Source organism: Pinus tabuliformis, chromosome J (genome assembly GCF_031772625.1).
Source record: "Pinus tabuliformis cultivar Carrire ecotype Pingquan chromosome J, CPIR1, whole genome shotgun sequence".
NCBI classification, from domain to species: Eukaryota; Viridiplantae; Streptophyta; class Pinopsida; order Pinales; family Pinaceae; genus Pinus; species Pinus tabuliformis.
Window position 1 is genome coordinate 692,460,908 of NC_142295.1, and position 15,790 is coordinate 692,476,697.

Sequence of the window (15,790 nt, forward strand, 5' to 3'; positions counted from 1 at the left end):
AAGAGGGGAGGGGGTTAGACTTAGGTTCAACAAAGTGACCATATGCCATTTTGATCCCTGACAGAAGACATATGGCTATAATGCCAAGGGGAGGGATATTTATACAATGTTTGGGGGTTTATACACCATGGTGTTAATAATACTAGGGAAAGGGGTAATATAGGGGAGTTATATAATAGAGTTAGGGTTAATGTGGGTGAAAAGGAGTGGATGAGGGGGAGATACCACTAAGTTTATTTGAAAATAACTTAGCTTAAGGAGTAGATCAAAATGAAAAGAGTTTTTAGACAAGAAATGTGGCTTCTAGTAGAACTAAGAACCACTAAAACCACCAATTCTTTCATGAATATCAACTGATGAGGGGATGTTAGTAATGAATGGAGAGGGAAAAATGTGAGAAGTTAGACATGCTTCTTTGCTTGCTGCAACCTGATAGAGAAGAAAGACTTCCCAATCCATTGACTTTGCTTTGTAAAATAGGTTAGCATACCTTCAATTGTAAGGAATGATACTTCTGCAACCCCAACTGCCTACCCATCTACTTGCCTAGCATTTTTTGTTTCTTCTTGGAGGGTGCACTTAGGCTTGCAGACCCTTACTTGCCTTTTCTTTTCTTTGGCTTTTTCTTTTGTTTCTCTATCTACTTCTACCCTTATTTCTTCCAAGGTCCCAGATTAAGCTGTTGGGAACCTTTCTTCTCTACCTAAACTACTTGTCTGCCAAGATTAAACAGTTTGGACAGACTTCTTTCTCTATTCTACAACTAGAAATTCAAAACATGGCATGATCCAGATTAGGCTGTTGGACCATCCATCAAAACTTGAGTCTACATCAAGCTATAAGCACAGATTTTATTCTCTTGGAAATATGTGATCTTTGCATCATCAAAGCAGAGCATATTTGGACCTTTTCAATGCCAATCATGAAATATGAAACCTATTGGTATAGGTAGCTAACAGTGGCTCCACATGGGGATGGTTTTTCTTTTGAAAGACCAAGAACAGCAGGTCAGATTGGCTTGGCCCTTGACTGTTTTTAACAAAATCTTGAAGTTTGCTGCTTTGAAATGCCAAAATTGTGTAATTCCCTTCTTGGTAGACCTCTGAACCTATTTGCCTTTTGCTGATAGTTAATAAACTTGGAAAACTGCATTTTTACATGTTGACAGAAAATAATATATACATCTGGATATGTACAAGGGAAAATTCAGGCTGCACTTATGGATGGTAGTCAAAATAGTGCTTCAGCATCCTGCCATTCACAGGACCTTCATCCAAATCAGTTTCATTGAGACTTTTAAGGAAATAAGTGTTGTTTCCTTGTACTGCTTGGACAACAAATGGTCCTCTCCAAAGGGAATCAAATTTTCCATGTTTTCCCTTATCCTCTCTTCTTGAATCCCACTTGAGGACCTTGTCACCAATGTTGAAATCTTCTGCCTTGGTTCTTCTGTCAAAGGCCTTCTTTAATTTTTCTTGTAGGACTTGAACTCTGCTGAAAACTTGGTCTCTAGTTTGCTGTAAACATATGATTTGATTGATTCTTCTTTGCATATCATTTGGTTCAGCTTGGCTTTCTTGAAGAAGTTTCATAACAGGTACCCCTAGTGATGAGGGAAATTTGGCTTCCAATCCATAAACCAACTCATATGGGCTGGTCCCAATTGATCTCTTGGTTGTTAGTCTATCTGCCCATAGAGCATTGACAAGCTTCTTATGCCAATTCTTTTTGTTTTCTTCTAGTACTTTCTTTATGATGTTTACCAGACTTTTATTTGATGACTCAGCAAGGCCATTTCCTTGGGGATAGTATGCAGTAGAATGGCCTAAGGTAATGTGAAATTTGTGGCAGAAATTCACCATTTTCTTGGATCTGAAAGCAGCAGCATTGTCTGTTATTATTTTATCAGGACAGCCAAATCTAGCCAATATGTTGTTTTCCAAGAACTGAATGATAGTGGAATCATTTGCTTGTTTGCATGGAACAACTTCAATCCACTTGGTGAAGTAGTCTGTAGCTGTTAAGATCCATCTATGTTGGCCTGAAGATGAGGGATGAATTTCCCCATTGAAATCCAAGCCCCATTGTTGAAAAGGTCTCTCTGTTGCAATAGGCCTCAAGGGAAGTGGCAGCAACTGTCTCTTTCCCTCAAACACTTGACATTTATGACATGAGGTTGTGAATTTCTTGACATCAGAGAACATGGTGGGCCAGTAGTAACCAGCCCTTAGTATTTTATCCACAGTAGACTTCCAGTACAGGTGTCCACCACAGTCACCTGCATGAAATTCCTTTATGATATTGTCAGTTTCATTCTCAACTAGGCAGTTTAGCAATATGCCTTCATGGTTTTTCCACAATAGATTTCCATCCATAACACAGAATTTAGAAGCTTTCATTTTTAAGAACCTACATTTAGTTCTGGACAATCCTGGGGGAGCACACAGGTTTTGCAATATATAACATATATCAGAGTACCAAGGGGATTGTTCAAAGGCTACATTGATCTTTGGAGTCGCCAGCTCCGGTTCACTGTCCAGCTGGTTGATGTCTAAGGCTTGGAAATTTGCTTCTGTCATTAATTTGGCCAAGCCTTGCCCTTTTATTAGTTTTGTAGGTTTTATCTCAATATCAAATTCCAAGATGTTGGCAATCCACTTTCCTCTTCTGCCCTCTAAATTTTCTTGGGTGAGAATGTCTTTGACAATAGGACTTGGCACGTATGCTATAACATGGGAATAAAGGATATAAATCCTAAAGTCTTTAATGGCTTTGACCAAAGCATAAGCTTGCTTTTCCATGATTTGATACTTTAAAGGTGCATCTCTAAGAGCTCTGCTAAAGAAAGCAATTGGCTTCTCATTTCCTTGGTCATCTTTTTGCAACAAAACAGCAGCAATAGTATGCTGGGAGGCAAAAGAGAAAATGATAAATTCTCTGTCAAACTGAGGATTGGTCAACACTGGGGTTTGGGTAAGGGCCAGTTTTATACCTTCAAAGGCTTGATTGGCTTCAACAGTCCATTTGACTTTTGAATCTTTCTTTAGCATGTTATTTAATAATCTGATTAGTTCTGCTAAGTTGGGGATAAACCTTCTCAAGAAATTGATTTTTCCCAAGAATCCTTGCAACTCTTTGACATTTCTTGGGTGGGGCATTTGTAGGATAGCCTGTATTCTATCTGGATCAATTCTAATGCCATCTTTAGAAATGATGTGGCCTAATAGTTTACCTTCCTCTAAACCAAACAGGGATTTCTTGGGATTCAAGGAAATTCCATATTTTCTGCATTTTAGGAAGATCTGTCTCAAATGTTTTATATGTTCTTGGTCTGATTTTGAGAAAGGTGTAAGGTCATCTAAGTAAATGACTAAAAAGTCATGAATCTCCTTGGAAAAAGCAATATCCATTGCTCTTTGAAATGTTGCCCCTGCATTTTTCAATCCAAAAGGCATCTTTACATATTTGAAAGTTCCCCATGGGGTTGTGAATGCTGTTTTGTCTTGATCATCAGGGTGCACCAGGATTTGATTGAAGCCTGAAAATCCATCCAGTAATGAGATCCTTGAGGCCCCTACTACTCTTTGGAGAATGTGATCCATCTTGGGTAAGGGGTAGTTGTCTTTGAGGGATACTTGGTTCAGATTTCTTAGGTCCACACACAGCCTTATTTCACCAGTTTTCTTTCTTGTAGGAACTAAGTTTGAGATCCAGTCAGAGAATCTTATTGGTGCTATGATGCCTGCCTTAAACATTTTCTGTACTTCTTGTTCCATTGCTGGGAGAAGCATAGGATTGATTCTCCTCAATTTTTGTTTAAAGGGCTTTTGATCAGGCTTGAGAGGGATTGTATGCTGGATAACAGAGGTGTCATAGGACTTTAGGTCCTCATAACTCCATGCAAAAACATCCTGGAACTCTTTAAAGAGGTCAATGTATTTAGGCTTTTGATCAGGAGGTAAAGATGCAGACAATTTAATTATTTTGGGTTTGTCAATTGTACCTATATTGCATTCTTCAATGGCTGCATTTTTGGTTTTTTGGGAATATCATTTGAATCAAAGATGTCCTCTAGTGGAGTTAGGCCTATTGGTAGAAAATTGTCTTTCAGCTCTATGATGTCAGTTTCAGCATTGGCCACTTCCTCACAATTGATTGATTGAATTTGCTGAATGCTGTCCTTGTTGAAAATGGTTGGATTTAGCATTTGTTTTGTTGTTCTAGGTGATATTGGGTGAGTAGTTTTTTGAAACTGTATTTGTGATGGACTTGCTCTATCAAGTATTTGTGATTGACTTGCTGTATCAGTGTCAATATTTAATCCTGCAAATTCTTGTTGCAGAGTTAAAAAATGGTTTATTTGCTTGTCATCCTCAAAGACTTGCCAATCATTAACATTGTTTGGAATGGAGGGTCTATGTTTTACCTCAGCTGTAAAACAATGATGGGGCTGAAAAGGCAGCTTGCAGGTACTTGCAAAGGTAGCTAAACTATGAGCATGCAGATTGTGGGTTCTAGGAATTTTAGTGATTTGGAATTCAGAGAAAAATTTTAGTACCTCAGCAACAGCAGACCTATAAGTCCTTAGTCTTTTGTCATTGGTGACAAAATTTCCCTTCACTTGTTGGATAACTAAATCTGAATCACCCATGATTGAAACCCTGGCAGCTTGTAAGGACTTTACTAACTTGAGGCCTAGTAAAAGAGCTTCATATTCTGCCATGTTATTAGTACATCTGAAGTTCAATCTATAGGCTCTTCCTTCTGCATGACTATTTTCTTTATTGTGTACCCAAACTCCAGCTCCTGCCCCTAACTTGTTGACTGAGCCATCAAATTCAAGGAACCATAGAATATCTTGTTGTGAAGGGGATTTAACAATCTGTTCATGGGTTGGCAAAGTAAGTTGAAGTTGTGGTTTTTCATCTAGCTTGTATTTTAGGACAGTCTCATCATTTGATTGGGTATGCTTGATGTTTGAAACAACAGCAGTGTCTAGCATTTGATTGACTGTTGTTTCATGGGTGGTAATTCTTTCATTGGAGTCTTCCTCCTGTATGAGTATCTTGGTTTCAACCTCACCTTTTGAGGGAGTTGTGCTGTCATTGAAGAGAATGTATGAGTCTATGTCTGAGTGGACAGCATATATGGGAAAGTTTTGAGGCTTTTCTTCACTGCTGACCATGTATTTCATGAGTGTTTCTCTGTACAGTCTTTTTGGTTGCCCAAAAACAGAGATGGTGGCATATGACATGTCTAATTGTAGGGAACCTTGGAGTTTAGCTCCCCATGATCTTGATAACAACATCCCATACTTAGGTGGAATATCAGCAACTACCACATCCATTAGGATTGTCTTGTTTGGGTATTGAACCAGAGACACACATAAATGTTTTATGAGACCCAGACACTTGACTTGGCTGGAGTCAAAGGAAAACAGGTCCTTGTATGGTCTTGTTATGTCTAGATTCAATCTCTCCATGACTGCTTTTGGCATGAGATATTGAGAGGCACCTGAGTCAAACATTGCATTATGTAATATTTTATCATGAATATGTAAGCTAACATAGAAAGGTAACACCCCTGTGACTACCGTTTTTCCATCCACTTCTGGGCCGAACAGTAATTCTGGGGTGTCATCCAGCACATTGACATCATCTTTGTTGCTAGTGAGTTGAAGGGACTTCTTGATCTGTAGTTTATAGATGTCATGCTTGGCTAGTTCTGAGAGAGGGATTGCTATCTTTAGTTTGCCAATTTCAGTTTCTAGGTCAAAGGGTTTTTCAGATTGGGTCTTGGGGTTATGGATAACAGTCCTTTCCTTGTTCATTAAATCTTCTTCTTGATTTTTATCTTGACTTTGGGACTTGTCTCTTTTACTCATCTCTTGGGGAGTAACACTTAAATTAGGTTGAGAGGGTGAAGTGGCCACAGGCTGCTGTTTTAAGGACAGTGGTTCAGTGATCTCTTCAATAATCACTTCTTTTGCAGGTGAATTTGTTTTGTCATTAGGCTCTGTGACTATGACTCTTTCAAGCTGCTGATTATCCTTTATCTTTTCAGGCTGGTTTACATTCACAGTTCTGCTCCTCAGCTTGTATTGTTTATGGACCTCATAAACAGCAGTGTCATAACCTTGTTTAAAGTCGAAGGATTCACCTGATTTAGTTTGGAACAGTTTGATTTCATCATCCTCATGATCTTCTTGTGTTAAGAAAACTTGACTTTCACCATCTAGACCCATTAAATTAATCTCAGGATCTTCATTGGGCTCTGTTGATGTGGAAGTTTCTGCATAATTTTCTTGGAAAGGGGGTCTTATGTCTTGGTCAGCACTGGCCTTGCCAACATTTGGGTTTTGAGTTCTCCTAAAATTTGGGTTCCTAGGAGGGTTGTTTTGTGGTGCTTCCCATGATGATTTTCTCTCAACCGATTCCACTCTATCATCCAATCTTTTCATTCCAGTGAGAATTGCATCCAACTTTTGATCAAAAGCAGAGGGTTCTTCTTTGAAAACAGTCCTCTTTTCCAATCTTGCTCTGTTTCTTTTGGCAATTAGGTTGGCTTCCACTGTAACAGCAACCCTTTGGGCCTCTGCAAGGGATTGAGGATCTCTTTCTTTCAACTGATAGGCCATGTCATGGTCAAAACCATTAGGGAATTTGTACAAAGCTAAGTCAGGAGGGGGTCTTAAGTTTTGTGGGATTGCGTTATATACATTGTTAAATCTTGCACAATACTCCAAAACAGTCTCTTAGGGACCTCTTTTGATAGTGTCATATTCCCCAAGTATGTGCAGAGGATCCTTCTTCTTCTCCCATCTGCTAGTAAAGGCTTGATAAAGCTCATCAGGAGTTGTGATGGAGTTTGCATTCAGGGATCTAAACGAAGTTCTTACATCCCCAGTTAGGCTTTGAACAAACATCCTCATTCTGACACTGTCATCATCTATTTCATAGGTCTCAAAATGGTCTTGCATCCTCTTAGCATGCTGAACAGCTGTCAGAGGGCCATTGGAGTCAAAATATGAGATTTTGGTTTGGTAATCTTGGGGTAGAGCTGCAGCATTAGCTGGTATTTGCAAGGGTGCATATCTGTTAGCCATATTTACAAGGTTTAGAGGATTAGCAGGGGTAGCTGGGATAATAGGAACAGTGGGTACCACAGGGGTAATAAGCAAGGGTGAACCTAGCGTGTTGGTCAAGGGGATATGTCCAGTGGATGAAGATGTGAGAGGAGGACTTTGAGATGTGGATGGTGAACTAGGGGTAGACCGGAAAAGGACCTTGCATGGGGTAGAGATAAGGCTGGGATGATTTGAATCTGAGGTTAAATCAGCAGGCTGCTCCTGCCTTTGCTGCCTCCTAACGTTTCTAGGGATGGTATTTGGATTATCAACAATGATGGGTGGATTAGGGTCAGGATTTTCCCTAGTATGCCGTGGATTTTTCTTGGGAGCCAGCTTCTAGCTGTTTTTTAGGATTTTATAGAAAGTTTTTATATCTGCAAGGACTGGATAAATATTTTTGAATGGCTATATATATTCCAAAACTGAGATGAAGACTCACTGAAAAAAGCTCTTCCCTAAAGCTGTTAATGTGATACAGAAACAGTTTTGAAGGCCTCCTGACTAATTTCAGGCTTGATTTGCAGCTTTGAGAGATGTATAGAAATTGGAAAATCCTAAGAATCCCCAGCGGAGTCGCCAATTATGTTAACACCCAGGTTGTTCCCTATGAATCCCAAGGGAATACGGCCGGGGTAACCACTAACCAATCTTTGGATCACAGTTCCTAGCCAAACTGTAATCAGAGAGGGCTCTCTCTTTATAATTTGTCTCTGTTTTGATGGTGTTTTTAGGCTAGCTATTATGCTCAGGTTTTGTTTTTGCCTTGGTTGAAGGACTTCTTTCAGGGCTTAAGATGTAGTGTTCAGAGAATAGTATATCATTGGGCAATGGAGTCTAGAGTTGTGAAATGCTTTGAAATGCAGGAGTGATGATGTTCAGACTGCAGGGCCTATTGTGTATCTCAAACAAACAAATTTAAACTTAAGTGGTGATGCATGGTCAGCCAACAGAAAGCAATTAAGAATTCTCTATTGAGCTGGTGATGTGAAAGTGAAACATGTTGCACAGGAGCAAACTTGAATTCCTGAAACAAAGGTCACTGTGAAAGATATATTCTGAAAGTGCAGCAATTAAGAATTACACTTATCAAGATTATAGCTGAAGAAAAACATTCATTAACAACACAGATTGAACTCAGGGTATTGCATGAATAAGTCCTGAAGGTTATTCTTTTTCTTTGTTGTCAAACACTTTGAAATTAGAAACATATATGGATTTTAATGGATCAAAAATACATAACAAAGAGAGTTACAGAAACTTATTGTATTGTGAAATACACAGGAATCCAGCAGTTTTCAACAGACACCAGAACGCATTCAACACTTCAGAAATCCGAGAAATTCCATCACTTTCTTTATTAAACTCTGAAAGGATTACAGCATAAGAACTTCTTCAGGAGAAATCAACAACAACCCCTCAAGCTTATGCGAGGGGCAAATATATACAAAACGTATTACAAAATATCTGAGTGCTAAGTTATCTCAGAATTGAATATCTTCACCAACTTTTCAAGATATTTAGATCAGAAAGTTATTACATCATTGAATACAAATAAATGCATCTTTATGCTTGTCAGAAGATATTTTGGCCTTTGGAGGCCACTGAGTCGGTTGGAGTGATCTGCATAAATGCTGTGAAATGCGCTTTTGGAGCTGCTCTGCTGTAGCTTCTTGGCCTGGAAACTTGTAGCTTCCTACTTTTGCTTTGTTGGCCGAAATTTCTGCTGAGTTGGCTCAGCTTTAATCTTTAATGCATGTTGATTTTATTAAACTGTGCTGTGCATGACAATTCATATTTTCATGAACAAAATTTGGTGAATGGCTCATTGTTTACAAAATCTTTTGTATTGCCTTGGTCCACCAGTCATGTGTAGGTAATTGATGCCTGAGGATTGCATCTATAGTCTCCTCCGCCTCTGTATACTTATAAAAATTTGGAGCTACTGCAAACAAGTGTTCGATTTCATTCATTATAAAAAATAAACTTTCCACTTTGTTGTAGAGAGTCTGTCCTGTAGCTGGCCCTGTTTCTTCTGAGGTGCTGGGCTTCTCATTGATTTGACTTGTGGCAAATGCATTCACCCTTTTGGCATACTGTTCATGTGTGAATAGTCTCCCTGAGCTGTTCAGTAAGCTAGGAAGCCCTCTGTTTTGTAGCACCTGAAACTTCTCCATGAACCTGTTCACCTCAGTCTGCATGTCTTGGGTTCTTCTCTCTAATGTCTGCACTAGATTTCTCAGAGTAAGAACCCTCTTGATCAATTGAATGGTCTCAGTCCTGTTGGGAATTCCCATGGTAGCTAACTGAGAACTTGTCTTATGATTAAGCACATTAATCATTCTGGTGGCAACTTCAGGCATATTGCTCAGGGCATTCCTTGATCTGTGAATCTCAGCATGTGCCTTTGGAATGAGCTCTAGCTGCTCATGGATGGTTTCAATATACGGCCATTGGTCAGTAATAGACTGGCCAATATTAGCCCACAGCACTGTTCTAAGCTCAGCCAGAACTTTATCTAACTTGAGCTCATTTTCTAGCTCTTTGATCTTATCTTTGAGGGCTTTTACTTCCCTGCCCTTTTCTGCCATAGCCTGCTTTGATTTGTCATATCTATCATTGACTTTGGCCAATTTCTCCCTGGTCTCATTTAATTCTGTCATTTGAGCTTCCAGGGCTTGAATCTCAGTCCTTAGCTTTTGCATATCCAGGCTTTGGGCCTGTTCTGTTGTTGGTGGTGCTGAAGTAGAAGGTGCTGCTTGATCAGTTTGCTGAGGAGGAGGAGTAGTAATGGGAGCAGTTTCCTCAAGATTAATGATCTGAGGAGGAGGCTGAGAGGTCTGGCCTTCTTCTGTTTGTTTCAAGGATGCCTGTAATGCTCCCTGTGCAGCCTCTGATTCTCCCAGCTTTTCTTGTGCCTGGATAAGCTGCTTATAGAGAGTCACCAGCAGAGCTGTGGCATCTTTATCATGCCTTTGTTGAGCTACTTCATCTGTTTGAGGGTGAATCGTGGCTGGGAGTTTGATCTTTCTTCTTAGAGCTGCCATATCAGCATCCCTTAATTTCAATATTTCCTGTATTCCCTTTATATCTTTAGGATCATGCCCAATCTCAATGATTATATCCTCTAGGGACCTTATTCTGTTGTCCTTTGCCTGTGATGATGCTCTCTCCAGCTCTAGCTGAGAGGCTGTATTGTTAAGGCTACTTTGTAGCCTGTAGTTGTCCAATGTTTGGTCTGCCAGGGAAGCATAGACCATCTCACCTGTCTGCTTGTGCAATTCAATTTTATCCATTGGGTGAATGTCCTTGGCAAGGACCTCAAGATTGGTCCTTATATAATCTGCATGAGATTGGGGCTGTGCTACAGCTGGTAAGAAATGGCTCATGATCATCTTGCCTTCACTGACATCAAAAGCAGACATTAAGCGCTGCTGGTTGGTGGGAGCCATTTTCAACAGATGGTTATATAGCTGTATTTTTATCGGCTCACTCCTCTTCTTAATTTCAATGAACTGTTGCTTAATGCTCAGTTCTCCCTCTCTCTGCTGGCTAGAGGAGCTGACTTCTCCTCCTATTGTTCTGTCTTGTTCCTGCTGAAAGGAACTGGCGGATGCTTCTCTGCTTGGTGGGCCCATGCCTAATGACTTCCTTATTGTCACATCCTCCTCAGAAAAATCATTCAATCTTTGCCTTTTTTCTCCCTGATTTATAAAAGATGTTAGGGGAGTCTCTCTGTCTCTCTTTCTGCTTACATCCTCCTTTTGTGGAGTTTGGAGGATTGATGCATCAACTGATGTTTCTTGCCTTGGAGGCACAGTTTGCTGTGGCTGTTGCTCAGTGGATTTTGGGGCTTCCACTGTTTGTTCTGGCTGCACAGGCTGTTCCTGCCTTTGTTCTTCCTGTTGTTGCTGTTGTTGCTGTTCTTCTTGCTGCTGCTCCATCTCTTTATCTGTTTGTTCTTGAGTCATAGGAGGTAGCTGTTCCTCCTCCACATGCTTTTCTTTGTCTTTGCTGGATGCTTGCTGAGTTTTCATGGCCGCTTGCTGATGTGTTGTTGAAGATGAGGCAGCTTCTCCAAGTTGCCTTTGGTATGAGGAAGAGACCTGTTCACAAGTTTCCAAGTCAGCCTCCTTTTGTAGATTTCTAGCTTCATTCTCTAGCATCTGCTCTTTAGTAATTGGCTCTTCTAGAGTGCCTTCTTTCCAGCTCAAGGCATTAGCATACTTCTCAATATGAGGCAACTTCAGATGTGAATATGTGCCTAATTTGTGTTTTATTCTCCTGAGGGAAATAAAGTGATTACGGTCATAGGGTAACCATCTGAAGCTGGTTTGAAATCTGAGGCCCTCTAGGATGCTATCTGCCTCCCTCCATCCCTCTTCTCTTTTGTTATATAAGAAAGGACCTAGCTGGCTCCTTACCTTCAGTTGCACCTTCTTGTTTTTACTTTGGAAATGGATGTAGTCAGCATTTCCAAACTGTCTGAAGTATTCTAGGGCAAAGAGCCTCATGGGGACATACCTTGGAAGCCTAAAAGGGTCCAATTCACAGCCATAAATTCTGATTACTGTGTGGTGTTGGTAGAAGTACCAATCACCAATGCTGTAGGCTTTAGAGAGGTGGAGGACTCTTTGCATCTCATCAGTTAGCCTTGGAGGAGGTACACCATATAGCAAGGTCATTGCTGGGAAAATGAACAAGTCTATGAACTCACAGTATGTGTATGGTGAGAGAGAAGCACTATGAAAAACTGAAGACCAAAAGACAACTGATCTTGGAACTCCCTGGGCATTTAGTTTCTTGAGGGGAACAGGGAAGCTGTCTGGTTGATAGAACAAGAACAGATGGTAGATGTATGAAGTGAATCTGAACACTCTTTCCCTTGGTAGATTCATTAGCTGCTCATGAATCTTTTCTGCAATATAGGTAGCATAGTCATAGTGTACAGCAGGAGGCATTCCTGGGGAAAATATGGACAACATTGCCATTATGGTGTCATCAACATCTTCAATTCCTTTATACCCCAGGACATAACTGATCAAGTCCACCAGCATTCTGCCCAATTCATTCAGGTACTCATATCCAATAGGAGGAGTTCTCACAGTTTCAGAACCTGAATCTATAAACAACTGGTTGATCTTGACAATCTGGGCATGTGACAAATTAGTTCCCTTTTTCACTAAATCCAGCATAGACAGGGGTGTCAATGGTCTTGCAGTGTGGAAGTGGAGCATCTCATTAATGGTTTCTGGAGTGATGTAGAACAACACTGAACCTGTAGGAGTAAGAATAGCTCTTTGGCAAGGATCATAGCATTCCTGGCACTTGTGGATCAAGTCTGGAAGGGGATTGACTTGAGGGAGGTTGTAAATGGGCAAATTTGAATCCCAAATCCCTAAAATATCAGCCCCACTAAGGTGCTGGGCTTTTATTTGATTGATCATATGAATATTATACTTGGAGCCCATTGGAAACCAATCTAACATTTGATAATCCAGGTCCCCCAGGGGTTTCCAATTTATCTCTTTTTGAGGGGCATTCAGAGGCTGGATGTTTAGAGCTATTGGTGTCTCCATGGCTACTGAGGCTCTTGATTTGTATGTAAACCGGTTCCACTTGAACAGAACGACACAGAGGAGTGTTTCTTTGCAAGGGAGGTGAAATATAAGAAACAGAAGGCAAATTGAGTAAAACAGCAATTGAAATACTGTTTAAAGGACTGATAAAACAGTAGCAGGACTGAGCAAAGTGTTTTCTGTGGTGAATTTGGTCAGTTAAGGTTCCTAGTTCACGACTGCGCGAACTAGCTGTGAATTTCAACTCAATTTGTCAAATGCGGCCCTGCAGGAGTTTAATGGCTTCACTGGCTGGATATAAGTGCAGGTCACTGTGTGTTTAACGGTGAAAACAGAGTTTTACCGTCTGTTACCAGTTTATTTGCAGAATTATGGATAAAACCAGGCTTATGGGATGATTTTGAAAAATACCTGGTGAATTCGTCGGCAAGAGTTGCGAATGCAGGTGCAATGGAGGCTCTGGCGGTCTCGGAATCGACTTAAGCAGGCTGGTGCTGGTTTGGACGTGAGCAGCATGCAAAAATAGCAGTAGTGTCTTTTGCCAAAAGTGGAAAAAACATGAGATTTTGGCCTTAAAATGGATTTTTGGCAATATTGGTGCGTTTTTTGGGATGACGTCAGCGTGACGTCATCGGGTGGTATCGGAGTCGGATGACGTCAGCATGACGTCACCGGGTGATGTGGCAGGTTCTGGTTGGTCCACGGATATGCTGAAGTGGCAGACATGTCAGCGAAGGGACGGACGAATGAGGTGATGCGACGACGGGGTGGCAGCGACGTGGCTCTGACGTGGGCATGACATGGGACCAGCAAAACCAGGCGGTAAGTGAAACGGCGGTAACGGTTTTCTCGGACCGCTTACAATACGGCCCCGGTTTTGTTAGAGGCCGACCCGAGAAGCTGTGAGGGCGACGCGTGGTGGAGGCCTGACGTCACCCTCTGACAGTTTCTCGGGTGCTAAACGTCGGACCTCGGGCCCAACCCGATATGGATAATAGCCGTCCGATCAATGTTGCCCGATCGGACGGTTGACGGGTTGACGATGTGATCGACCGATACGGACGCGGGCGAGGGATTTAAATAATTTTTGTTTTGGATTTTGCGCCTGGCGGAAAACATTAGGATATGGTGTTTTGTAAAGCTTTTCAATATATTTTAAAAAATCAAACATATGTGCCGAAACTTTGGATAAGTGCCAAAAGGCGGGTTTTTGGGTTATTTCACAATTTCAAAGGGGTTTATGGGTAGGAGGGGGTTTTTATAAGGTTTTTCTTTACAAACGAAGGTTTAATGGGCCAAATGGATTCAGAAGAGGGGAGGGGGTTAGACTTAGGTTCAACAAAGTGACCAGATGCCATTTTGATCCCTGACAGAAGACATATGGCTATAATGCCAAGGGGAGGGATATTTATACAATGTTTGGGGGTTTATACACCATGGTGTTAATAATACTAGGGAAAGGGGTAATATAGGGGAGTTATATAATAGAGTTAGCGTTAATGTGGGTGAAAAGGAGTGGATGAGGGGGAGATACCACTAAGTTTATTTGAAAATAACTTAGCTTAAGGAGTAGATCAAAATGAAAAGAGTTTTTAGACAAGAAATGTGGCTTCTAGTAGAACTAAGAACCACTAAAACCACCAATTCTTTCATGAATATCAACTGATGAGGGGATGTTAGTAATGAATGGAGAGGGAAAAATGTGAGAAGTTAGACATGCTTCTTTGCTTGCTGCAACCTAATAGAGAAGAAAGACTTCCCAATCCATTGACTTTGCTTTGTAAAATAGGTTAGCATACCTTCAATTGTAAGGAATGATACTTCTGCAACCCCAACTGCCTACCCATCTACTTGCCTAGCATTTTTTGTTTCTTCTTGGAGGGTGCACTTAGGCTTGCAGACCCTTACTTGCCTTTTCTTTTCTTTGGCTTTTTCTTTTGTTTCTCTATCTACTTCTACCCTTATTTCTTCCAAGGTCCCAGATTAAGCTGTTGGGAACCTTTCTTCTCTACCTAAACTACTTGTCTGCCAAGATTAAACAGTTTGGATAGACTTCTTTCTCTATTCTACAACTAGAAATTCAAAACATGGCATGATCCAGATTAGGCTGTTGGATCATCCATCAAAACTTGAGTCTACATCAAGCTATAAGCACAGATTGTATTCTCTTGGAAATATGTGATCTTTGCATCATCAAAGCAGAGCATATTTGGACCTTTTCAATGCCAATCATGAAATATGAAACCTATTGGTATAGGTAGCTAACACTTTGAACAACATCATGGTAAAAAATCACTATCCTCTTCATTCCATTGATGAGTTGCTAGATTCGTTGAAGGATGTTATTTATTTTACTAAGTTAGAATTGAGAAGCGACTATCATTAGATAAGGATTACTGAAGATGATATTTGGAAAAATCCTTTTAAGGCAAAACAAGGATTGTTTGAATGGTTAGTTATGTCATTTGGGCTTTATAATGCACCTTCCACATTCATGAGAGTTATGAATGATGTATTACGACCATTCCTTGATGATTTTGTTATATTCTACTTAGATGATATTATGATTTTTAGTAAGATTCGTGAAGAGCATGTCAAGCATGTAAAGCAAATTTTATATGTCTTGAAAAACGAAAAACTATACTTAAAGATGTCTAAATGTGAATTTGGGAAAACCTCTTTGGTTTACTTAGGTCATATTGTAGGAGGCGGTGAATTGAAGAATGACCCCTCCAAAGTTGAAGTCATTGTGAATTGGCCTAACCTAGTAATGTAATAGAAGTTAGGAGCTTTTTGGGAGCATCCTAATATTAGAGAAAATTTATTGCTAACTTCTCATCCATTGGAACACCAACCCACACTTCTCTTATTGTTGGTCACTTTGGTGTAGGAAAAATAGTTGCTCAGTTACAAAGGTATTGTTATTGGCCTTGTATAAATGAAATTATATCAAGATATGTAAAAGGATGGTCTATGTGCACTACTAGTAAGCGAAGTAATAGGAAATTGGATTTGTACACTCTACTTCCTATTCCTTCATATCCTTGGGAAAGTGTTTCTATGGATTTTGTAGGGGGACTACCAA